Raw genomic sequence first — 27155 nt, 5'->3', positions numbered from 1 at the left:
TTTATGTATGCTTTTATGGGCTGCTGAGGGGAAGCAATAAAAGATGGTATGCATAATGCTAGCATTCGTGTCTGTAATTTTCCAAACACAATCACTTAGAGAATTTACAATCTCTTGCGCATGTGCCAAAATGAGGGCAACTTCACAGAAAAGCAAAATTGACCTAACTAGACTAATTGAATTACTCATGTGTGAAAGTCATCTTTGAATGGTAATGCTTTTTTTTACTTTAGAGAAAGTTATGGGAGGTTGCATCACAACATATTTTTCTTTATATTACATTTACTGAAATTATGGTGTGTTTACATCTGTTAGATTAAGCTGGAAACAACTGTACGTGACACTAGCATGGCTGACTGGAAAGACAGTATAAGTGGCATCTGGGCAACTAGACACTGTGAATGCTTACCAAAATACCCAGTACTAGTACTAGTGTCATGAGGAGCTGCTGTATGTGTGTAATATAAGGGACCGGCACCAGCAGTTCAACGGCAGGTGCAATGGTAACATTAGTATCCAAGAAAACAGACTGTCTCACTAATTTCTGTTCCATCACCTGCTGGTACTTACTTTCCCAATATGGACGCTGAAGTAATTGATCATAATGTCATCACTCAATGAATGAATTCCAGAAACATCAAATACAAGTGTTGTTTGCCCCTACACTACCACATGTCTCTATTGTCTCCATGCCACAAAATGAATAAACGACTCCAAAAATTGGAACAAAATCATTGCACCTCCTTGATACAATAGACTCCAACTTCCTTTTCTTCATGCCACCTGCTTAATAAATGAGCCTCACAGAATCAAGAGAAGCAGAGTGGGAGCCCCCAGTCTTGGCACAGACAATTTATTTACCTGCTTCATGTGACCCAATAACAACCTCTGAAAATCCATCAGGAAACACTGGGAGATGCCACAGACAGATTCTAGTCTGCAGAAAATGACCCTTGCAAATCTATACAAGACAGTTCTCTGAACCTGTAAACAGCAAAACAAAAAGGCATGTGCTTAAAGAAAATGTGTGCATAATTCCATCTCCCTCACCCATAGTATTTGCTTAAAAATCGTCACAAAAATTATGTTGAAAATAAAAAGAGCTTTTTCATTTTAGGGCATGGTTGGGGTCTGACAGCTCAAAATACTCAGAAACCAGGCCTTTCAAACTGCAGTAAACCTTTGTTTGTGAGTGTTGAAACAAACGAGCATTGCTTTTTGCAAAAAATGAATATACAAAACGAAAATATCAAAACATTTCCCCCAAAAAGTAAGGCTTCTGATATGTGTATGTGTTAGGGCCAAAATTATGTTAGGGTTACTTCGCGTTTGCACTACGTCACATTAATCGCTGAGTGGCTTGATAAATCAGATTAACTCAAGGCAGCACAAATCATTGCATTGAGTTACTCTGTCCCAAGGAGATGTTTCATGGGTACTGCGTGGGTGGATTTTGTCGCATTCCCATATTTATCATTATTGGCAGACTTGGGAATGCGCCTAAATACTACGCCTTCCCTGGGGAGGTGTAATGAGGAAAAATGTCTTTATTTCTCCTTCTTGCTTCCCTTTCTATGTTTGCTGCATTATGCAGCACACATAGAGGAAAAAGCCTCAGGAGATTATTTTTTAGCAAGAATGTGCCGCCTCCCGCATAAAAACAATCCTATATGCAACGCATGCACCCTTGCCATGTGTTAGCACTAGGGAGTCAATTGTTTGCCACCTCTGGGAAAAGGCTGAAATGCACTGTATTGTGATAAATACGGTGCATTCCTGCCCTTTCCCTCAAATGTAGAACAATGCAGCGAGGTGACTTGTTGTGCTGTGTTACTTTTTGAAATATATATTACCCTTAGTCTACAGGAAATGTTGTTCTCTATAATGACAGAAAAAAATAATATTTTTTCTTGACTAAATGTAAGAAGAACAGAAAAATTAGGCATATTTCATATAGGGTTAAATCAGGAATTTCACAAAACTCTGTAAGCAGAAAAAAAGCCACTCATGAAAAGTGGAATAGATGTTTCAAATCTGAGCTATTCAAGTGGTTGTAGATGCCGAAAACTTTCTCTTATCCCAGGAAGTATTAGTGCTCATCTCCAGCCTTCCAATAAACTGAGCAAATTTTCATCTCCTGCAGAAAAACCGAGTTTAAGTGGAATACCCCATACTTCTGTATGGATATTCTTAGAATGGGACATGAGCCAACTTGAGCTCTCTACTTGCTACGTTATGAGAAGTTTGTGGAAGTCTATCATAGAATTGTTTAATCTATCCTATTACCCTCACACTGCTAGGGTATATAGTACTCTGTCTGGTCACTACAGATGATAATTTCCACAAAACATCTTTCCTGTCATTGTAGCAAGGATTATACTGTTGTGGGCCTCTTTTCATGTTTGTAAAGTTTTTGAAATTGCCAATGGAGCAAAGGGAAGCAGTGAATATAGACAGATCAGAATAGTGGAGCACCACCAAAAGAAGAAAATACATGCCTTCTACTCTTAGAAAAGATGACTTTCAAGACATACTAAATGTCAGAAAGAAACAAGGCAATGGAGTACACCTACTTCCTAATAAAGTGGAATATCTCAGTCCCTCTTTCAAAGAATAAAGATCCCTTAAATCCTGTGTCCACAGATACACCAACTTATGCGTTTCATCTGAAAGGACCCTAAACAGGATTGCAAATTTTCTTCAGCTATCTAAAGTCATTGTAACATTAGCATTCTCATTTTGAACATTTGGTAAAACGATAAAAGTCCCAACAAATTTTAAAAGTATTTGAAAACCAGTACAATTTAAAAAAAGTCTTTGTAGCTTGACATTTGCCCCCTCTTGGTAGCCAACCTCTGGAGCACAAGTCTTTTGAAAATACATTCCCTAGAATAAAGTCAGAAAGAAAGATGGTGATGTTGATGGCGCATGGGATTACCAGCTTAGTTTACCATACTCACCTGGGCCCATACACATTCACACCTTGAACCGGTAATCCTGCTTTAATTCCTGCCTATCAGGAATTTATTCACTTTAGGACTTATACCTGTACACCATGACTTACCAATTCCTTGTCACCTGTACTCTAAATCCTAAGGATCAAGGCAGTTAGAATAATAGGTAGTTTATAACATTTACCTCCATGAAATAACCACAGACTTGGGTACGTTTTAAACACTTTATCTAAGCAATATTTTGTGAGTTAACAGCCACAATAGGGAAACTAATGACTTTTCGAGAAAGAAAATAATTATTAAAGCAATAATTCTGAAAGACTTTAAGGTTATATTTTTAGACATTGGTACCTGGGAAGGGTGAGAAAGGGAAACGGTACAAGGACATACCACACAGATTATATTTACCTAGACCAACCCTGGCCACGGACTGGGACAAGAAAAAGGCTCCCGACTAATCAGGTGCCAACAGGACAGGACAGGTGCAGGTCAGGACAGGTATCCTCAGCTAAGTGCAATGCCAGCGTCACACCCCTCTCTGCAGCTAATACTCGGAACCAGACTGGGGCAATCGGTTCTTCTCCTTCAGTAAAACTCCTGATTCTTCTGTCAGAGTGCTCGACCAGCCCTCTGCTCTTGATTCTCCTTCAGCATACGTTGTGTCAGTGAAAGGTCTGTGAAAAGTCAGACAATCTAACTGACTAAACCTACCTTAGTTATACTATTTTCCAGGGCAATGTACCACCACCCAGTGTTGCAAGTTCATGTATTCCCTTCATTTGATTGGTCAGAAAAGAGAGTAGAGGTCATCACACCATACCAGTATGAGGTCACTTTGCATTGATTATAGTTGATTCCAGTTCCCGCCCATAATGTATTTTCCCATCCACTTTTATTCCAGCCAGCAATATTTGTTTCAAATCATATACAATATATTTTGATAGTCCATATTTCTTCCTCTCCTGGGGTCAGGCGGTCAGTTTGCCAGGAACATCACGGGTAAGACAGGTTTTGGCAGCTATTCAATTACATGGATTCCAAGGCTCTTTATGCTTGATTGCGCATGCCCAAGGATTTCCAAAATGGAGTTTGTTGCACCCTTACGGCCCAAATACAAGCTATCAGCAAAGTTAAAGAAAGACACATTAGAAAACAAAAATAAATGAATGCACCGTATACCACTTATTTCTACTCTAGCCCCATTACTTTAATTTTACTATTGTATTAATAGTTAAGCAGGACGTGCAAAGTTTAGTTTAAGCAGAAGCATGCATAAATGTGTGAGACATGAAGCCGCCATCTTTATTACTAGTGCACAGCTGCAAGAAATTCCCACCAATAGCGAAAGATACGTCACGCCACGTAGATGTGACAGACGCATGCGCAGAAAGGTTTCCGTGTTTTCGGCGTCCATTTTTAGACACTCGTATTACTGTTAGTGAAAAGCACATAGGAAAGCTTGCCCTAGATACAAAAATGTCGCGAAATGCAGGTTTTAGTATTCACAAAACACGTTGAATAATATATTACATGTTATTTCAAGAGGATTGAATCTGAGCTGAGTTTCTTTACGTATGAAACCTTGCTCCATCAATGTACATAGATAAAGATTAAGCATTAGACCAAATATTTGATGCAATATTTTGTACGTATAACTATATTTACGTACACCTAAAATTTGTCAAGGACTTTTTTGATAGTGATTGTAAACATGCCATGATTCCTGCTCATAAAGAGACATTCTGCATCCAGTAGACTCTGCATTCAGGCCTATTTCAAAGCGTCCAATTTGTTCCAACCCCAATTGGTCTAGCAATGCTGGCCAGAAAAAGACTTTTGAAAGGACACATGCATTCATGAGAATAGCAGATAAACGATTGAGCAATGATGGATCCCACATGATATTTTCACTTTTCTTTGCACTTTATCATAGCAAGGTTTTCATAGTGAGTTCTCAAGGCTGCAATAGTGACACTATGATTTATTTGAAAACTGAAGACTTCAAATACTCAGCTTATTGTCGGTTCAAGTCATTCTGCTGATTAGAAATGTTTGTGTGTTTGCATTGTTTTCAGGGTCTGTCTCTAGCTGTAGCTACATGGTTTAACAAATGCATGATGCAAATTGCTGGCTGGATAAAAAATAACTGCCTTAAATTAAACTCTGATAAGACTGGAGTTCTACTCTTCGGAAATGACACATCTTTCTGGACTTTCACTAGGTTGCCTCAAGAATGGCGCATTTCCCTCTCCTGTAAAAAAACAAAGGACCTGGTTGTCCTTTTTGATGGGGAAGCTAACCCTTTCCGACCAAGTCAATAAGGTCACAGTTTTGTGCTTTCTGCTTTTAAGAACACTAAAAAAGAGCTTTCCCTTTATTCTATTTGAGCTTCAAAAGATGGTCATCTTTGATCTAGTTAGTTCTAGGATTGACTATTGCAATGCTATTTATGTGGGTATTCAACAATGCTTGCTGAATAAACTCCAGATTCTTCAACATTCGGCAGCTTACCTTCTTATGAAATTTCCCAAGTTTAAGTAAGTCTCCCAAGGTATCATTGGCTTTCAGTCCACAAGCTGACCGTTTCAAACCCCCTGTATAACCCACAATGCTCTTCATAATGATGGCCATCAATACGTCAACTCGTAATATGGATAAATATTTGGGAGAACATGAACACTAACTTTCAGCAATCTACTCACAAACGGATCCACATACTCAGACCCACTCATCCACATACACACTCACTCACACTCATTCACACATACATAAATACATACACACATATATCTAGCACATACACGCTCACACACCCATTCACAGCACACACATGCAAATACACATGGCATCCATACATACCTTCAACCAAACAGAATTCAATAAACACTTACCAGGCCAAGGCGTTGATGCAGGACCAGAGGGTATTGATAGAGAGGAGCGTAAGACCACAGGAGTTGCTTAAGGCTTATGCTGGGAAGGAATACACAAAAGATCCTGCCCCCTCCTCTCTTTGACTGACATTGTCATGGGTTAGCCAGGACTTTGCCTAACTTGTCACAGACTGGGGTGCACTCTGTGAGACTTGCTGACCCCATTTTACTCTTTGATGAGGCACCATTGATAGACAGACAGTCTTGGACACTTAAGGGCTTAAATCTGAAGGGCCCAGGGCTGACTCTATGAGTGACACTCTGCCTCATCCAGAGGGGAGGATCTCACAGGGCTTTGCTATGCTAATAAGATCACTACTGTCAAGCTTGTGAGATATTTTGCCTCAAGCTACCAGGTGCCTGCACATTAGCATGACATTTGCTCGGCCTGCTTTGGAAAAGGGAACCACCAGCACCTATAATGACAGGCCACCTCTGATATCATGTAAAACACAAAGAGATAGACCTGAAATGTTGGACAACTTTAGTGAATACCGCTGATAGAAACAAAGTACTTTGTACAGGAAGAAGGCTGGTATTATGGGAATATTGCTGTGAACCACAATGGTGTTATTGACCTGGAAGTTGACAATGCAGAACCCTTGACAGGGCGTTGAAGACTTTTTTGGTGAGTAGCACACTACTCCGGAAACCAAAGTGGATTAGTATAGGGAAATCTAAGTAATTGATTCGAATAGTGGACATGTGAGTGTATTAAATAGGATATTGGAGAGATAGAGAAAGGAAGGGTCTAGAAAGTGTTATTTGAGAGATCATAGTATTATAAAGCGGTCTGAGATGAGTCAAGGGAGGGATAGAGGAGGGAAGAGTCTAGAAAGTGGTTTTTGAGAGAGCATACTATTAAAAAAAAGTTTGTTATGAGTCAAATGAGGGATAGAGAAGGGAACAGCCTAGAAAGGGTTATTAGGGAGCTCATAGTAGTACAACGAAGTCTGGTAAAAGTCAGAGAGTGGAGGTAGAGGATAAAGTGAAAGAGTTATAGGATGAGACACAGAGTACTGAGTTGGAGAGAGTTGAAGGATTTAATTTTTGCTACAGTGGGAGTAAAGTTATGCATATATTGATACATAACTTCATAGAAAGGTATACATATATATAAAAAATAATAAAGAGAAATAAAGTTGTATTATATAAAGCCCCATATGTACATGTATAGATACGTAGAAACTTCGACTTTCAAGTGTTATTTACATAAATCAAATTTATTTATGTATTTAATTTTTTTATTTTATTATTTTGTCTTTGGGAAACTATGTTTCTTTAAAAGAAAAATAATGTTCTATTTCTTTATATATGTTGACTTTATATTTTCACCAATATTTCAATAGTAAAGCACTTATAGAAACAATTGGTATAATCATATTTATACATTGTGATAAAATTATACACAGACCCATAAGCATATAATCAAACTTATATAACATCAGAAATTGTGATAGATAAAACAAACAGAGATCCATAAGCATATAATTAAATAACGTATATCTAAACTATGGAGTGACCTATATACATGAGTAATACCTGAGTAAAGACATCAGTAATACACATAAATAATGTATGCATTTGTTAAGCAGACCTGTAAGAATAGCTATATATTTTTAAACCTAAAGTAGCTTATATATTTGTACGAAGACATTCACATTTCTAAATAATACAGCTAATCAAATTACACTTGTTTGCATGCTCAGGCATATGCTGTGCATTTGTGTTTTGAGTATGGCGGTCATGTAGGAAACAGCCCACTCTTGAGCAGTCTTCTGAAGATAAGATAGTTGTCTGTGGCTCTTATGTTTAGGGGTAGTGAATTTCATAGTTTGCCAGCATGAACAGAGAAAGATGTATCACCCATGTTTTTTTTTCTTGTATGCTGGGGTTTTGAGGCGAGGTGCAAATCAGGAGTGGAGGTTCTTTTTTGATCATTTTTTTCCTACTGAAAAGTGGTCCTGTTCCATCTATTGCTTTGTGGGTGAAACAAAGCAGCTTTAAGGTGGATCTTCTGGCAACCGGTAACCAATCTGGGGCCCTCAAAGCAGGGTAGATGTGCACTTGGGGCTTTAAATGTAGGAGTAGTCTGGCAGCAGAGTTCTGAATTTGTTGTAGTCTTTTCATAGTTGATAAAGATAATCCATGGTAGAGGCCATTAGCGTGATCAAGTTTAGGCAGTACAATAGAGATAATAGCTTGGACCTTGTGTGAAAATACCAGGTGGGGAAGATGTGCTGCAGAGGTTTCATATAAATAAAGCTTGATCTTGCTAACTTATCCACTTTGGCATTCATTGATAGCTTGGAGTCCATGATAATTCCAAGGTTAGTCACTTCTTTAGATACTTTAGAAGGTGGTCCCAGATCGACGGACCAGGCGCACAGTGGGTCATCATTTTTCCAATCACCACATGTGAATATTTCAGTTTTGGACGCTTTCATCTTCAAGATGGAAGAATGGAGCTGCGCTGAAAGTTAGCTTTTGTTGAAGAAAGCATGGGCCCTAAGACATAACCAACCATACGCAACTGGGAGAAACAGAGCGGCGCTAAAAGTCAGCCTTTGTAGTTCACATGGGTCCGTAGACATAACCAGGCATACGCAGCTGGGAGGGATGGAGCTGTGCCGAAAGTCAGCATTTATAGGGGATTACGTGAGTGCTTAGACATAACCAGCCATATGCAACAGGAAGAAAGGAGCTGAGTTGAAAGATATACCCAGCCACACAAAAGAGGGAAGAATGAAGCTACACTGAATGTTAGCTTTTGTAAGAGTTAACATAGGCCCTTAGACATACCCAGCCATACGGAAGTGAGAGGAACGGAGCTGCGCTGAAAGTCAACCTTTATAGGAGTTCACATAGGCTGTTAGGGGCAACCAGCCATACTCACCAAGAAGGATTGGAGCTGCGCTGAAAGTCAGTCTTAAGAGAAGTTCATTTGGGTCTTAGAGATATCCACCCATAAACACCATGGAGGAATGGAACTTTGTTGAAAGTTAGCCTTTCTTGTAGTTCACTTGGGACCTTAGACATAACCAGCCATATTCAGCAGGAGAAATGAAGCTGCCCTGATTGGCATTCTCAGTAGAAGTTAACATGGGCCCTTAGAGGGAACCAGACATAAGTAACTGGAAAGAAGAAAGCTGCACTGAAAGTCAGTCTTAGTGGGAGTTCACCTGGGCCCTTAGACATATCGAGCGATCAGCACCAGGGATGAATGGAGCAGCACTGGAAGTTAGCCTTTGTAGGATGGAGTTTTACAAGGTCCCTTAGGCATAACCAGACATACAAATGGGAGGAATGGAGCTGCACTGAAAGTCAGCCTTGATAGGAGTTCACATGGGCCATCAGACGTAACCAACCATAAGCAAACGGGAAGAAGGGAGCTGCAATGATCGTCGGACTATGTAGGAGTTCACATGGACCTTGAGACATAACCAGTCATATGCAATGGGAGGAGTGGAGCTGCACTGATTGGTTTCCATGATGTCCTTCTATCCTACTTTGGTGGGACACGGGCTTTTGGATTCACTGATTATTTTATACTCAACACTCTGGCTGGCCAATGACTGATTTCCGTGACTACTGTTTTGAATAAGAGTGTTTATTCTCTTCTCTCTTAGTTGGGGTATTTGCAGGGTCACTGGAATACAGTGATTGGGCACTGCAGCATTTTTTGCATAATTATAGATTTGCCACATTTGCTACATAATCGATCATCTGCTGCATAATCTGCAGATTTTGACATGCAAATATAATTTTGTTTCTAGCTCAAGCAGTTCATAGGTTAAAAATTGAAAAGCCCTATGCAAAGGTTGATTGTTCACCTTTATGTTTGTTATTGCTATAATGGATGTTAAACTGGTACTAATGAGGTACATGCTTTTTCATAAGACCGTTACCTACATACTAATTAGGAGTATAAGCTAATGCGTGTCAACCAACTGACCTTCGAGGGTCATTCAAAAATCACTATGGTATCCAAAAGTTTGTATTTTAAAACCCTCACCCACCTAGGTGACATGCTTCATCATCGGGTTCAGGCTCTACGCTAGGAGGGTGCTGTAACAGGCATCTATAATCCCCTGAACGTGAGAGGGCACATTAGTTGGAGGTCTTTTCACTGCCCGTTATCGTGATTGGGGCTACGGTGATGTGGCGGGTGATTGTGAATGAAAATTTCTGGAGAAACGGCGTTAAAGTTGACTTAAGAATCCCTCATGCACATGCTTTATTCATGGGGGTTCCTATCAAAATAAAAAATGGTCTAAGGGATCACTAGAACATAAGTAGTTTAGTGGGCCCACTGTGATTGTCTACGTTTCAAGCCTAGATCTGGCCAATCAGGTCTCACAGTGTTTCATCAGGATACCCTACCCTTGCGGGTATACTGTCAAAGTTCCACTCAATGTAAAAGATTGAAGTGAGTAGTGTACATGTGCCCAACCTGCCAACGTAATTCGTGGACCAGGTAAATCCAACCCCTTTTAGAGTAAGCTTAAGGCTCCATGCAATGCCAGTGCTCTGAAGGATGCTGGTCAAGTCACCTACATTTGCTCCCCCGTCCTGAAATGTCAGTTCCCGAAATGAGCTTCTGTTTAGTCATATGGTTGTCTTTCTCTGAGTGTTTCTCTGTGATGAGGAGGTCTAGGGCTTTACTAGTAAGTGATTGGGACAATAGGCAATCTAGCACAATGCAGGTTAAGCATTTAGGAGAGGGAGGTGCCCCTAACCAGAATAAAATGGCATTACTTCTTGATTGGGGCGGGCCCAAAACAGTCATTACTTCTTGCAGTAATATAGCACTGATGAATTGCAGGCTATGTGGCTCAAATTGTGGATTTGCAGCAGTTGTCAATTGTGGATTTGCAGCAGGCAACTGCTGCAAATCCACAATTTGAGCCACATAGCCTGCAATTAATCGGTGCTATATTATTCTTATCATCACGACACAATATTTTGCTCACATAAATTGCACTTATGTGCATTAGTTGGGGAGGAAACTTATTAGCTCTTGATACACAGCATTAGGATCAGCAGATAATTCCACATCCAGATCAGATTTCCTTCTCTAGATTATGTGCCAGTTTTGCAGGTTGTCCATTGGAGTACATTTACGACCAGGAGCAGGAATGGGCTCATTTTCTCTTCTGTGTCCTACACCTACAATCTCTTAGTTGTGTGACTATTCACAAACGTTTGCGAGTGTTTTGACGTCCTGGAAAGGTTGTGAAGAGAAGTCCCTTTATGGGATAGGAAAGGATTGGGTCAACCCACACGTTTCATAAGGCACAGGGGGGAGCAGAGTTCTCCCTGCGGTAGTTGTAATAATATTGCACTTTTTCACCGTTCCTACCTTAGGTTGGCATATGAATAGTAGACAAGTGCAGCAGCAAAGCATCGTTTTTTATGCCTTTCCAGGCGTGTTCTCCATACATTCCGTGACTACCATAATGTGTGCATCTATGCCCATCCTAGGCTTAGTCTACAATGCATGCATTTATACATTGTTTGTAAATCGGCTTTGACGTTATTTCTTTCATTGACGAACATCTGCATTTTAAATGACTTGTACCTTGACAGTTAATTCTTAAATGCGATTGCACAACAGTCCAGTTATATATTTTTTATGAAAGCCCCCTGTGGAATAGATTTCTACGTACAAGGACTACTTGATCGACTGCTTGATTGAATATCAATGAAACTGAATACAGTCTGAACAAATACCATAGGTCCTTTGAATTAGCCACTTACCATGCGCTACAGAAATCGTAGCTTGCTAACACGTTCTGACTTTTATTGGACAGGAAAATTAAAAGCCAAATTTTACATTCTTCTGCTAAGAAAAACATTTGCTTTTGAACCTGAAACCCTCACTGCCCGTCGCACCGTATACACTTCTATCAAAACCAGATTGCATGTCAAACTAATTGGTTAGGAAATAGGGTATTTGTCTGATACATACAACACCTCCGAAATATGGGCACGGTGGAAAGGCAATTTATTACCGGTGTATTGTGTCCCTGAGTCGGCTCAGTAAGAGCCTAGCAGTTCATTTACACGGGAGCACTATTACATATGTACCCAGGGAGACATTCTTTAGCTTAAATTATCTTTGAAACTCCTTCGGCTGCTTAAAAGAGTACCTTTAAAAAATGTAAAGGCAGTGATTTCTTTATCTTTTTTTACCTTCTTTGTTCCGATTTATACATTTCTGTGCATTTAAGTGCAAAAGAATGAAGAAAGCCGGGGTCACAAATATAAGAGCGTGGATCTATATAGTGTGACGCTGACTGTAAACAAACAGAACGTGTATAATTTGGGGGTGCAATTATATAGGTAGAAAAGGGTAATGTGATTATTGTAAGTGTTGTTTGAATATGAATTTACCGTGAAAAAAAAGACAAGAGGCATTTGACAAAACAGGAACAGTTGATTTAAATAAATACAGAGGTCAGGACTACAGCATACAGAAACAGGTCTGAGGACTGACTCAAAGTACAATTGTTTTGAACATCTCTTTATACATTTCTAGAAGCATCATAAAACAATTCATGGATCTTTTTTAAGAAGTGGAATGTGGACCTGGTCATGAAGCCATAAATGCCTCACACCTGATGGCAAATGCAGGTGGGCAGTGACCATGTTTGGACACAATGAGGGCCAGTGGGTAACGTGTCAAGATGTCCAGCATGGGGAGAGCTTGATCACTGCGTATGTTGGCTGAGTTTTCTAACTTCATGTGGCATCTAACTTAATGGTGTTTTGGGAAGCGCACCCCTCCGGCCATGTGCGTTTTATTGGGGTCAGTCTCCCAGGACCATTGTGGTGCCACTGCATATCTGTGGGACTAATCTGTGTTTTTCCTGTTTGTGCGTTTGTCCTGCTGGTTATGTGTCACCCCACTTGTGATCTGTCAATCAGTAGCCTCAGGTTAAGGTCGCAGGGCCTGCTTGACCACGTATTTCTAACTCGGGGTTGATGGAGAGGTCATATCGGGAGATTTCGGCAACAGTGATTTGATTTTGTTTTTGTATATACATCAACATTGATATTAACAGTAATAAGAGAAAAGGTTAGAAGTAAGGTTCATTTGGAAAGAATTTTACTTTTCCTAAGAGGATGAAATTTTCTTCATTGGGAATGGCCTTCAGTGATTAGAGTATAGGTGTTGCATGAGAGAGCTGCGAGGTGGCCACGGGGAACGCAGTAAACGCCCTCAAAGGCATACTGTTAGACCTGACTTTTTCAGCGGGTTTATCCCCAGACTTTTTGCTTTTTGGCCTCCTGTTTCTGACCTGTTTTTATTGTTTTTATGATGATCAGTGCTAAAGTGCATAAGCTCTCCCTCTAAATTGTTGTTATGGATTGGTGTTTCTATAATTGGCTACATTTATTTACTAGTCAGCCCCTAGTACAGTGCACCCTGTGTGCCCAGGGCCTGTAAATCAAATGCTGCTAGTGGGTTTGCAGCACTGATTGTGCCACCCACAATCGCAGCATGTAAATGTAACTCCGGCCTGTCATTGCAGAGCTTGTGTGCAATCTAGTACTGCCATGTCAACTTGCCGATTGTACCCACTTGCCAGGCCCTAACCTTCCCTTTTCTTACATGTTAGTCACCCCTAAGGTAGGCCTAAGGTAACCCTGTGGGCAGGGTGCAGTTTATGTGAAACAGAGGGTATGTCATGGTGTGTGTGGCATGTCCTGATAGTGAATTACTACCAATTACGTTTTTCACTATTGGAAGGCTACCTGTTCCTATAGGATAGAATTGGGAGTTTGCTTATAACATCTTATCAACATAACTACACCTGGGTACAAGGTACGAACATAAAGTTTGATATGCCTGAACTCAGAATGTTAAAATGCATCTTTTAGTGAGGGTGTTTTTTACTTTCTGCGTTTGAAAATTCCACTTTTAGAAAGTAGGTATTTTCTTGCCTAACCATTCAGTGTGCCTCTGCTAGGTTTGTGTATTGCATGTCTTGCTTTTGGATGACAGAGGCAGGAGAGGGGCTGCGTCTCCAGAATTCTGATGAGTCAGGGCTCGGTTGAATAGACCTGGGCTGCATTTAGAGTAGGGGAAGAGATTTTCTTTTCACCTGAATGGGCCTGGTCTACCTTCAACAATGCTGTCTCCACCTCCTGCCAGGAAGCTCCACCAGTGAGGACAGAACTGGTTTTGGCCAGGTACAGACACTCTCTGCCTTCAGAGAACAAAGGATTTTAGTGTGTAAAATGAGGTGCTGAGACCCCTGACTTTTAGATCACTTCTGCGAATCAAGAGAAACCTTTGCCAAATAGAAGAGCTGTCTAGGCTGAGGAGGAATACTGCCCCTGTGCTGTTTGCTGTCTAGGGTTGGCCTGCAGTGGCTACTTGCTGCCAAGGAAAGGAGAAATTACTTTTCTGTTTGCTGTGTCCCCTGCTTGTGGGAAATCCCCAAGGGCTTGAAACTGAGCTTGCCTCTTGTTCTGGGGTCTCAGGGTCACAAAGACTTCACCACCAGCTCTCCTGAAATTCCTTGCTGGGAGTTCTGACCAGCAAAGAGGTGCCTGCTGTTGTTTTGGACCTATAAAGACTGCTTTCTGCTGGGAGCTGGAAAAATCAACACAGAGAAGCGTGATGTATCTGTACCTGTTTGTGATGCATTGCTGAAGAAATCGTTGCAGCACCTGCCGCGGCTAGAGAAATTGCTGCACGCCACATCGAGTGCAACGATCTCCAAATTCCGAGATCACTGCACCGATTCCTATGCAAGCCCTGCTGTGCGGCTGCAAGAATCCACACATCATCCCAGATCATCGCATCACATTGAGGCACCAAGTCTGGTGCATCATTGGGGGACGCAGTAAGAAACCGACGCATCACCTCCCCATGCAGTAAGAAACCGATGCATCACCTCCTCTCTGGTAAGGAACCGACGCGTCACCTCCCCTGCGCAGCAGTAAGGAACCGATGCATCACCTCCCCCAGATCGAGGAACCGACGCATCACCTTCCCTGAGCGTAAGGAACCAACGCATCACCTTCCCTGCACCCTGTTTTGTTTGTTTGCATGATGCATCCAAGGTACTTTTAGTGAAAAGTGTTGCATCTTTAATTTGCTTGAACTGAACTATTTCTACCATCTGAAAGTCATATTTTTATTACTGTGTTGTGGATTTTTGTAGTTTGGTCTGGTTTTAGTTTAGATAAAGAGTACCTATTTTCCTAAACTGGTGTGGTGTCCATTTGAAGTGTTTTCACTGCATTACCTTATGTGTTCACAAATGCTTTACTCACTACCTCTGAGATAAGTCTTTCTGCTCATGCCAAGCTACCAAGGGGGTGAGCAGGGGTTATTTTAGAAGTGTATTACCCTTACCCTGACTAGATGCAAAGGTCCTTATTTGGACAAAGGTACCTACCTCTGCCAACTAGAGACCCCCATTTCTAACACATACCTTTATTAATATCTACATATCATTTCCTTACTTCCCACCTCCATTTGTGCATGTAAACAAACTAATCAAAGATAAAGTGGGAAATATGACTAGACACCATATGTCTCATTAAAGTACAAACAAAGGATTTTTACATCAGTTAGTCGTCCCTCTCTCACAATAACAAATCTAACCAAAAAGGAATTCAAAACAAATTATTAGGCCATAAAGCACTCTAACCCAACCAAATAACCACAGCATCTATCGGTCTTAACCGTTACGTAAGAAAAGTACACCTAAAGCACCCGAGGACAAGATAAATGCAAAATATATCATTCGGGAATAAGCATACCATTGTAGTGCTATATTATAAATGCAGTTCACAAAGGCACTAAGGAGCAGACTGTAAGGGGAAACAGGATAAAACTGTGGAACAGGTGAGACAACTACTCATGTCAACATTTTCTCAGCTGTTTTTAGGTCGAGCCTGAGTCAGCGTGCATGCACTGCTCTACAAGACTTGTTGTAGTGGAGTATGGAAGAGAAGCCCTGCCCACTCTCTGCCAATATGTTTCATTGGCTTGTGTCACTGGCCTTCTTAAACGGTTGGCTTGCGAGTCTTTATTAGGGTTGTTGGTCCCTTCTTGATACCGCCATGTCTGCATTTGTAAACACCAAGGCGAATGGCCTTTTTACTTCGGATGCGACCTGGTATGTCTTATTTAGTTTGTAAGTACTCTTTTCTTTAATGTGTTTCTCTTACTGCAGGCACGACGTGCTTTCCTCGCCATGCCCGCTTTCACTTTCAAGCAGCCCTGGACAAATGCGGTTGCATCTTTGAAGTGAAATAGGTCTTGCATTTTCAAGAGTTTGAGCTATTGCCATTATAAATGACAATAGCTTAAACTCTCGTAAATGCGAATACTATTGCATTGCAAATGCTTGTTTATTACTTGTGCTGCAATACGGTTTTCCATCTCTCATCTCATATTTTGTCTAAACATGATGTACTATCCTATGTTATCAGACTTAAATATGGTACCTTGTTTACCATGACACTGGGCATCAATCTAAGGAGATGGAAGGCCAAATATGCATTGTGTATAGTATTGCTTTTGTTTTTGTCCATCTTTCTTCATGGCTGAAGTTATGTCACTAAAGGCTAGTACTTCTGTATCAGTGTACATGGACACCTTCAGTGTCCACGAGCTGTTAAGACCCTATGCTTTCGTCACTGTGGTGATTCTAGATCAGAGCGCTGCTGATTCAGTTCTAATTTTCCTGTGTAGTGCAAAGTCCTGACTGTGATAAACAATGAGAAGCTGGAGGGGCCTGTGAGCAAAATATATGGACATGGCAAGGGAGAAAGGCAGACATTGGTGTTGCTTTAAAATGGAATACAATGAGCAGGCTGAAAATTCATTGCTGGTGTGCCGTCCCGCGAATCCGTGATCGTTGCTTCCCTGTAACCAGCCGCACATTTGCTGTTGAAATATGGAGCCTCGAAAGAGGTCACAGTTATTTCTGGTCATGCAAATCCAGGTGGCCAAGCTAGTAAGGATTGCTCCTTTCAGCATACAGACCCAGCCTGTGACATAGTCCTGGATCGAGAACAGTAGCAAAGTGTAATATTAGGCAGTAGGGGCAATCAGCTAGAAAGATGACATATTGGGCAGCAGTGTTCCATAGTGTACAGTACTGTTTTATATGTGACAGAACAGTATAGTATGCCGTAAATGTTCTCTCTAGTGTGGTGAATGAACTCATATTAGTCAATGCTAAGGCTTATGTGAACCCTAAGATGGTGGGTGACGTGTGTGGAAGGAGGAAGTGCTAGTGATCCTATTAGTAACCTGACTCTAAAATGGGTTGCGTTTTCTTCCTGAGTGTCTCTAGCATGGTGGCCTGCTTTGCTTAACTACTAAGATATAATGCTGAATGGTGTGATTACCCTTCAAATCCCTTGTAATTTCAAGTCCACCTTTAACTTTTGATAGGTACTGATGGATCAATGTGTTTTCATAAGCCACCTTCAGTTAAATGTGAAATATCTTCATTTATGTACAATTCTTGTAAACTTATTTTGGGTTCTACCGAAAATGAATCCTTGTTTATATAATAAACTAATCTCAAACATATTTTGCCTGTGTGTTCCACCTTTTTCTCATGTTTGTTGTGACCGGTAATAATCTGTGACATTGCGAGGGGCAGGGATAAGGTGTGGCATTGATAGGCAGCACGTGAGAGGAACAACGAGGGCCGAACGTGAGCATTTGCCATTTTGTGAGCAAAACACTGAGCATCCTTAGATACTGCAGACATAGAGGAGCAGTGTAGAAAAGTACCCTCTTTTGAGTGGTATCCCTGTAATTTTTGCCTTTACTGTTTTTGATGGCTAAAGAATACTGTGCACTTTCCCCCTACTAAGTAGGGGTAAAATTCCTGTGCCCCTCCTTTCAAAATGTTGAAATTGGTATACCAAAAATCTGTACCCTGAGCCTGTAAGTTAAATGTTAGTAGTAGCGTGAATAACCTATTGTGCCATCCACAAAAGAGACACAGTAAAATTTGACTTCAGGCCTACCTCAGTAGCCTCACTAATGCAGCTTTTCAAGTGCAATTAAGCCAGTCAAAATAAACCCAGCAACAGGCCTACATTTTCCTGTTTTACATAATAATAAATCGCCCCTAAGTAGGCCTTACTGCCGATAAAGCAGGGCACATGGTATTTAAAAGTAGGACTTATGCTTGGATATTATAGTAAACTCTCATTTACAATGAAAACACCCCAAAAGCAATTTACATTGTAGCAAGGGTGGCTGAAACTTAGGAAAACACTGATGCTGCTGTATTTTACTCTCTGCCCTGTGACTCTGCTAACCAGGCCACAGAGCATGTGCACCGACCACTAAAACATTTTGAAATTGGCTATACTCCTAACTGGCACTTTTAATTTACCTATAAGTTCCTAGTATAAGCTACAAAGTTTCAACAAAATGTACTTCAGCACCCATTGTGCCATCCACTGCAGTCACAGTACAACCATTACTGCAAGCCTTCTATTGTTGCCTGGCTGTGGCAGTTTTAACTGCAATTCGACCTTTCAAAATAAACCTTTTTAAGAGGTTAACACCTTATTTTATAAATATTGATAACTGATCACTATATAGGAAGTATGAGCTTCCAAGGCAGAGTGCATGTTATTTAAAAGTAGAACATGTGCAAATGTAATGTTACACGTCTTTGCAGTGAAAAAACCCAGTTACCAATTTTTATTGTAGCAAGCAAAGCATTGCATTACATTAATTCATTTAAAAATGCTAATTTCAGCTAGAAAACAGATATAATTTTAAAGCCCTTTTTAACAGTTATTCAAATTGTAATTTAATGGTAAAATCAAATTCTAAATAGCTATTAACCCCTTCGGCGCTCATGACGAGCTGAGCTCGTCATGAGTTGTGCCGCTCGCACGCTGATGACGAGCTCAGCTCGTCATGTTGCGCGGCTTTTGGAAAAAAGCCGCGCAGCGCAAAAATAACCGCCGCACGCATGCGGTTAAAGGAAATGTACTTTTTTTTTTTTATAACTATAATTTATTTTTAATAGTTGACAAAGGGTATAGATTGATTATGAATTATACAAGTAGAACTGTACACAATTTTCGTTAAGGCACAGTGTTTACAAGCTAATCATTACAGCATATTATTTGGTAAACAATTGTCCACAGCTTCACAAACATGTTGCAGTCTTAAAGTGATACAGCAGGCATTTTAGATACAGATGCCTGCCTACGAAAAGTTTTTAACGTTTTATGAAGAAAAACATACATGTGAAGACAAACATTTTTCTCATTTCACAAGTAGCTACATTTTTCAAAAAAATGTTTAACATGCACTTTAACATCTGGCGCACTGACGGCCTTTTTTTCTAGTAGGATAATTCACAGCTGTTTTATGCTTTGTGTAACATCAAAAATACCTCTAAACTCTGCAATGTTATTAAAGTGGTGTGGAGACTGGCCTCTTCAAGATAAAGATTGGTTAAATTGTCCCAAAATGGTTAACAATATCGAGAGCACGTGTATGTAAGGAAGAAGGGGTATCCCCGACTAGAGTTCCTAATACGGGATAGGTATAAGATTTGAAAAAAACAATTAGGAACTAATATTTGGACAAGGGACAGAGACGGACTAGTGACAGCACAAACTATGATTAAACAGAATACATGGTACAAAATTATTTTATTGAGTATTCGTTATGGTAAAAACACATTATTATTTAAATATACATGATTATTGCGTGCATGCCTTCATTATACATGTGACTTTTTATCTACATATATAGACATATATTGTCGGGTCCTATACATATTTCCTGGTAATAGAATTTAACATGAGGTCTGTGCGAAGGCTTGTTTTAGCACATTTGTACATTAAAACATGGCTAGGTATGTCATCTACGCGCGTTTCGGCTGGAGGCCTTCATCAGGGGGCCATGTAGGTATCCAAGTGGACCTTTAAAGTGTATCGTTAATCTGTTTATGATTTTCTATTTTCACATGTCTTGTTATTTAGGAGTGAGCTTCTGGTATTTAAGCTGTAAGGTTACTCCTATTTGGTGAGGGGCTACGTGCTGTTGATGCCCAGTAGCTGATTTGCAGATAACCTGTTGACTCGGTTTGATATTTCTCTAGATTGGAGTCTGTTGACGGTTCTGGTCGCACTGGCAATCTTGAAGATGCGTCAACTGTAAGTGCACGTGGGGTCTGTAGGCTTCAGGGCGTTAGTGGACGGGTGCCGCCCTGTTGATGGCAGTACGTGGACACATGGAGTGACTGATGTTTTTCTGTTGATCGTCTTCCAATTAGGGGGTCTTATCGGCGTCTGTATAGGTGAGGCCAAGGATGAAATGGACTTAATGGCGGTTTGATATTTCTCTAGATTGGAGTCTGTTGACGGTTCTGGTCGCACTGGCAATCTTGAAGATGCATCAACTGTATGTGCACGTGGGGTCTGTAGGCTTCAGGGCGTTAGCGGACGGGTGCCGTCCTGTTGATGGCAGTACGTAGACACATGGAGTGACTGATGTTTTTCCGTTGATCGTGCACATACAGTTGATGCATCTTCAAGATTGCCAGTGCGACCAGAACCGTCAACAGACTCCAATCTAGAGAAATATCAAACCGCCATTAAGTCCATTTCATCCTTGGCCTCACCTATACAGACGCCGATAAGACCCCCTAATTGGAAGACGATCAACAGAAAAACATCAGTCACTCCATGTGTCCACGTACTGCCATCAACAGGGCGGCACCCGTCCACTAACGCCCTGAAGCCTACAGACCCCACGTGCACTTACAGTTGACGCATCTTCAAGATTGCCAGTGCGACCAGAACCGTCAACAGACTCCAATCTAGAGAAATATCAAACCGAGTCAACAGGTTATCTGCAAATCAGCTACTGGGCATCAACAGCACGTAGCCCCTCACCAAATAGGAGTAACCTTACAGCTTAAATACCAGAAGCTCACTCCTAAATAACAAGACATGTGAAAATAGAAAATCATAAACAGATTAACGATACACTTTAAAGGTCCACTTGGATACCTACATGGCCCCCTGATGAAGGCCTCCAGCCGAAACGCGCGTAGATGACATACCTAGCCATGTTTTAATGTACAAATGTGCTAAAACAAGCCTTCGCACAGACCTCATGTTAAATTCTATTACCATGAAATATGTATAGGACCCGACAATATATGTCTATATATGTAGATAAAAAGTCACATGTATAATGAAGGCATGCACGCAATAATCATGTATATTTAAATAATAATGTGTTTTTACCATAACGAATACTCAATAAAATAATTTTGTACCATGTATTCTGTTTAATCATAGTTTGTGCTGTCACTAGTCCGTCTCTGTCCCTTGTCCAAATATTAGTTCCTAATTGTTTTTTTCAAATCCAATATCGAGAGCACTACATATTGGAATGTTTCAGACTATACACTAGTTACAGAAACCGTTTTAGATATTATAAAAAACTGATTACATAAAAATGGCACTTTATAGAAAAACATGAATTCAACTTTCTCTGCACTTCGCAATACCTTTTCTCGGCTCAAGTAAAACTCTGTAAGCAAAGTAGGCAGCAGCCATGGTACAAAACGCATTGCGGATCTCTACTAGGCAAATACTAACACCAAAGTGCTATGTAAAATAGAAGCTGAGCAAAAAAGTTTCCCAAGATAAAAATACTGATAGCAATGATGTGTACATTTGTCAGTTTCCTTTTGTGATTTTTAATTTGCAATACCCATAGTCTTTACTATTAAGCATAATGAAGAATAATGTAAATAAAATAGTATTACCGATGCAGAAGTTATAAATCGAAGATCAGTCTTCAGTACTACATGAAACCAGAGTTTATACGATCCTTTTTTAAGCTAGTATTGAAGGACCCTCCAGAACTTGGGGACTGTAGTAATTCATTTGCCATCTTCTTTTTATTGAATAAAATCATCTCATCTTCCAACTGCTTCCTTTTTTCTTCCAACTTGAGTCTTTCATTTTGATGAAGTGTCTTGAGGTGTTCAAATTTGCACTGCAACTCTCGCTTAGCTTCTTTCATTACTGCTTCTTTCACTCTGACTCTCTGCACAAACATCTGCCTCATTTCTCCTTCTTTCCTCTGCAGTTCACTGAAAAACTAATTTCGTTTTGCTTCATAGGTCTCCTGTACACTGACTGGTTTGTCTCCAGGACCAATGTCGCTAAATCCCATCTCCTCTAATTTGAAGCGCCTGTGTAGCTCATAATGCCTCACGTAGGTCTGTTCTCTCAGGTCTTCCATATTAGTACTAATAAGCATCTCCCGAAGCTTTACAAAATCACAGTGATTCTCATTTCCACTTGTACAATTCCCCAGGGGTATTGGCGTACTTTCATCATTCTGTTACCAACCTTGACTTCATCCATACTTCCCACAACAGCGAATGGGAGCTGTGCGTTCATGCTTGAGTTCAGTTTAGATATCGTCTCGTCGTCTGTTGGAAACTGATATATTTGAACTCCGTTGCTCACTAGCTCACTCATGAGCTTAACCTTAAATCTGTTCAGCTCAGCTTTAGAAATTGTGTCAGCTTTAGATATGACTGGAATTATGTTGACCTTACTGTCTAGCTTCTTCATCGTCAATAAATCAAGGGTTTTCAGGGAATGGCCAGTACGGGCAAGGAAATAAAGGCAGACATGTACACGTGTATCATGGTAGTTATGTATGGAACGTTGGATTTTCAATTCTTCTTGGAGGTAGAACTCAAATTGTTTGTCTATGTAGTCTATAATGGGCATGTAGCTGTCTTCCTTGTTTATCTGGTCGCCAAATCCTACTGTACTTTCAATGGTTAATTTCAAACGCACGCTACTTTCCTGGAGCTCATAAGTCTGCCCTTTAAGCTTTACAGAAGGTTCGCAATGAGATGACTTGTCCTCCTCAAAGTTTGTATTAAATAAAGTGTCTATGAGCGTTGACTTTCCAATGCCCGTCTCTCCAATACATAGAATATTAATGCAGGAGCCTTGATTGATGGATTTATTTACTAACTGATCTGGCAAACTGTCAAAGCCAACGTGACCAGCAAAAGGCAATGTACGAATATTGTCACCCTGCTCCCTTTCATGTCCATTTTCAGGAGGAAAGCTCTGCGGAGCTCTTAAGCCCAAACTACACTGATAGTGCAACTGCCGGACGATGTCTGCGGAAGCCATGGAGCTGCTCTGGGCCTCCGGGTGGGGCAGCGGGCTCTGCTGCGCCGACGGCGGGAGGGCTAGGGGGTAGAAGGGTAGGGTTAAGTCATCTTTGCTGTCTTCTCCTGGCCCCTAACGCCCCTTTCCTCTCCCTCCTCCTCCTGATGTATCATGCCCCCTTCCTCTTACTTTTAGAAAGTTACTGTTCCATGCCAAAGCCTCTGTAAGCCTAGTTGCATGAGCTCCAACTATTATAGGGCAGCTGATAAGGCCCCTTGATGAGGTGTGAAAACTGCTCCCAGAGCAGGAAAAAGCCTTGGATGTAGGAAGATATTTCTGTTGCTCTGGCAAGGTGACCATCTGAGGTGTACCCAGGAAGTGGATTAACTTTAAAGAGTCCTACACTGTCAGCTGTTACCCTGCAAGGGCCATTCATTGTCACCCCAAGCAGACAAGAGCCAATGTGGTTGCCTGACCACACACGGGGAGAAGGGCATCAATATTTTGAATTTGGGCCGAGAGGGGCACTGATTGCAGAAGAGTAGAGATAAAATGCTGCAAAAGTGGGTAGGGTGGCCCTGGGAACTATTTCCCTATTGTTTAGGAAGGAGCCATGAGTAACACCCATTCCCAGGCTAGTGTCAGATATAAATATGGCACCCCTGCACAACCTCTTCAGCATAATCTGGGCCTGTGGAAGAACAGACAAAGGACTTCACCTGCTGTTTGAGACCTGTGAGGATAAAGAAGTGGACTCCGATTGACAATCGGCTGGTTGAGTGCGTTGCCCTGGATGCCGATGTGGTGGAGTCTGGTGATCAGAGTGTGGTGTGAGACGTGTTGAAGGCTGCTGAAAGGTCGGGGAAGATAAGGGCTGTTGATCCACCTTGGTTGAGAAGGCATCTGTTGTCAGTTGCTGCGATCAGTGTGATCTCGGTGCTGTGGTTTGGTCGGAAGCTGGATTTTGAAGGGTGGAGCAGGTTGTTGGTCTCGAGGTAGTCCGTAAGCAGGCGCTTGATGTTTTTTCCAAGACTTTGTCGGGGAAGGGGAGGAGCGAGATCGGCTGTCATTTTTGAGTTCTTTGGGGTTGGCAGAGGGTGTTTTCCGGAGGGCCTTGACCTTTGCGTGCCTTCAGACGTTTTGTTCTGTCACTGTGGTGATGGAAGTGTTGAGTAGTTCAGAGAGATGGCGTGCAATGACTTCTCTTCCTAGTTTGTGGGAGATCTAGAGTGTTTGGAGTTTATGATAGATATGGTGTCTCCTGTGGAGAGCTGACTCCAGTCAGTGGTCCTGGGGTGGTGGGAGAGGCAGGCAATTGCTGAGGTGGTTGAGGCTGGTGAGTTAGGGTCAAAGTTGCAGTAGATGTTGGTGATTTTGCACTGAAAGCAGTCTGTCAGGTCATTGCAGCGGGCTTGGAAGGGACAGGAGAATTCTCTGACAATGCTGAACAGTTCCTGGGTGTGTTTGGCGCTTGCCTCGATGAAGGTGTTGAGGGCTTTTCTCTTGGTCTCTCTGAGATTGTGGTGGTAGTTGTGGAGGGTAGAGCTGTAGAAGTAGAGGTTGGTGGAGGTCTTGTTGGAATGCCAGTGTCTCTCTACTTTCTTGCAGTGTTGCTTGATGGTCAGTAGCTCTGGGGTGAACCAGCTGGCCTGTTTGGGGAGTCTGTTGTTGATGGTGTTCTTCAGTGGGGTGATGGTGTTGGTGGCCAAGGAGATCCAGCTGGAGAAGTTCTGTACATTGTGTTCGAGGAAGTACGAAGGGACAGGTCTTCTTGCTTTCAGGACAGTGGTCCAGAGGGGTTCTGTGGCCTTGCCCCAGTTGCAGAGAGGGTGGGTCGTGAGTCTCATCAGGGGATGCTGTGGACCGTCGATTGTGAAGCGGACAATGCTGTGGTCTGTCCAGATCAATTCAGTGGTGTGGAAGAACTTGATTCTGTCGAAGGGGGAGAAGATGAAGTCCAGTTCCATAGAAATATTTAATGATTCTTTAGAGGCTCTGTGCATGGGGTTGGTGACCAGTTGATAAAGACTGATGATGCTCAAGTTTTCAAGAATTGTGGTGGAGTTGTGTTCATCGGGGACTTCTATGTGGAAGTTCAGGTAGCCCAGGAAGATGTAGTGGTCGGAGTCCATGGCCAGTGGGGCTAAGAGGTTCAGGATGGTGTTGCAGAAGCTGGGACGGGGGCTGGGAGGTCTGTAGGCGAGGGTTCCTCTGATGGCGGTGTTGGCGTCGGGTTTGATCTGGAAATTGAGGTGTCCCATGATGGGTGTCGTGTCGTAGTCGAAGGCAGTGCAGTTGAGGGGGTCCTTGTGGATGATGACAATGCCTTCGCAGAGAGTGTCAGGCCAGTCGCAGTGGATTATCGTGTATCCTGGGGAGCCTGCAGTGGCGATGTCTGGTGCTGAGGTGTGAGCCAGATTTCTGTAATAAACATGACATCAGGGTGAGGGTGTTTTTGGTGTCCCAGAGTTCCATGACATTTGTGCAATGATCTGACATTGAGTAGAGTGCAGTGAAACAGAGGCATGTGGCTAGGTGTCTGCTGGGTGGTGGGGGTACTCACGTTGCAGGAGAAGCAGCAGTGGTGTCTAGTGAAGGGTCCTCTAATGGAGAGTGGTGAGGCAGTGTTGGTGGTGGGTGGTTTTTGTCTGAGGTTGCGGATCTCATCGGAAGAATTATTATTATTATTATTATTAATAGTATTATTAGGAATATCTGAGGAGGGCTGTAGGTTCAGGGGTCCTGGCGCTGGGCGCAGTCCAGGCACGGACGGGCATAGACTGACTTGCCTTTGGCGCCAGCAGGAGGATCGAACCCCTGTGCAGCAAAGCAGGGAGATGGGTGGGTGGGTCAGTTTGGGCAGCCAGAGGGCAGGAGGGAATGTCCGGTTGGCCTCAGAGTAGGAGAGCGGCAGACTGGACGGGGGAGAATAAAATAAATCTAAATAAAAAATAAAAATGATGAGATAAGGGAAACAAAAGAGAAAAATAAAAATCAGGGCACAGCGAAAGAAAACCACCTTGGTCAGCGTTGGATCAAGGCAGCAGGAGGCTCAAGCCTCTGTGCAGTAAGGCAGGAGGACCGGGAGCGGCCCCTCTGTACCACTACAGTGGAGGGGGACTGGCGACCAATACCGGGGGAGGTAAAGTGTTCCTCAATGAAGCCCCGCTGCCTCCACTAAATAGCCCTGAGAGGTGGGCAGTTCAGTCTTGGCGGCGGGAGGGCAGGCAGAGCTGCCTAGAAGGAGAGCGGCTGACCGTCTGAGTGGTTCCTGTGCACCACTGCAGTGGAGGCTGCTCTAATAAATTAAAATTAGTACTGTAATCAAAATCCAACATTATGGTTTTTAAAAACCATTTCTGAATTCCATTTAAAATATAATTTTAAGTTCATACTAATATATGTTTTGGGTTATGGAAAATGCAATCTAAATAGAAAGATATTTTTTACATCATGGTTTTATATAATATATATATCCAGCCATGAAATCACAATTTTAAGTGTAAATAATGAAACATATATACATTAGCTTTAAAACTGTACCCCATTTTTTAAAACAATAAACTAAACTAAAACTTATAACACATTAATAGCACCTAATTTACCAGTATTTATTTCAATTAATACGCCAAATACCAGAACACTCAGAACACTACCATCCCAATCACCGGATACAACCGGGAGCAAATTGTAAAAAAAAGTTTCTGGTTTAAAAAGGTTACAAATTTAATTCAATATTACCTTTTGTGATATATCATGTTAATCTTATTTCATTAAGTTTAATGATTCAGATCAGAATATTAGATAAAAAGGTGAATTAAAATTATTTTAAATGAAAACACCACTCAACCAATAACCCATATACCCCCAACCAGTCAATCACAAATAAATAATAATTTCTATATATCTCAAATTAAATTACCACAGTTTCAAAATGAACACAGCAATAAAAAGTATTAAGAACTGAGGAAATGCATTCATACATATGGGTACAGCAAGAAATACACAATAATGTACTATTGAAAACGATTCTAAATACCAAGATATTTTAGTATCCTAAAACTAAACATCAATATGTTTTGCAAAAATA

General features: G+C 41.5%; 1 pseudogene; it reads right to left on the bottom strand.

Annotated features, from left to right (window-relative positions):
* Window positions 1–21301: 21301 nt before the first annotated feature.
* Window positions 21302–23238, bottom strand: LOC144817946 (septin-10 pseudogene; annotated as a pseudogene).
* Between the last annotated feature and the right edge of the window lie 3917 nt (window positions 23239–27155).

Source organism: Lissotriton helveticus, chromosome 2_1 (genome assembly GCF_964261635.1).
Source record: "Lissotriton helveticus chromosome 2_1, aLisHel1.1, whole genome shotgun sequence".
Lineage (NCBI taxonomy): Eukaryota > Metazoa > Chordata > Amphibia > Caudata > Salamandridae > Lissotriton > Lissotriton helveticus.
This window is presented reverse-complemented; position numbering and strand designations above follow the sequence as displayed.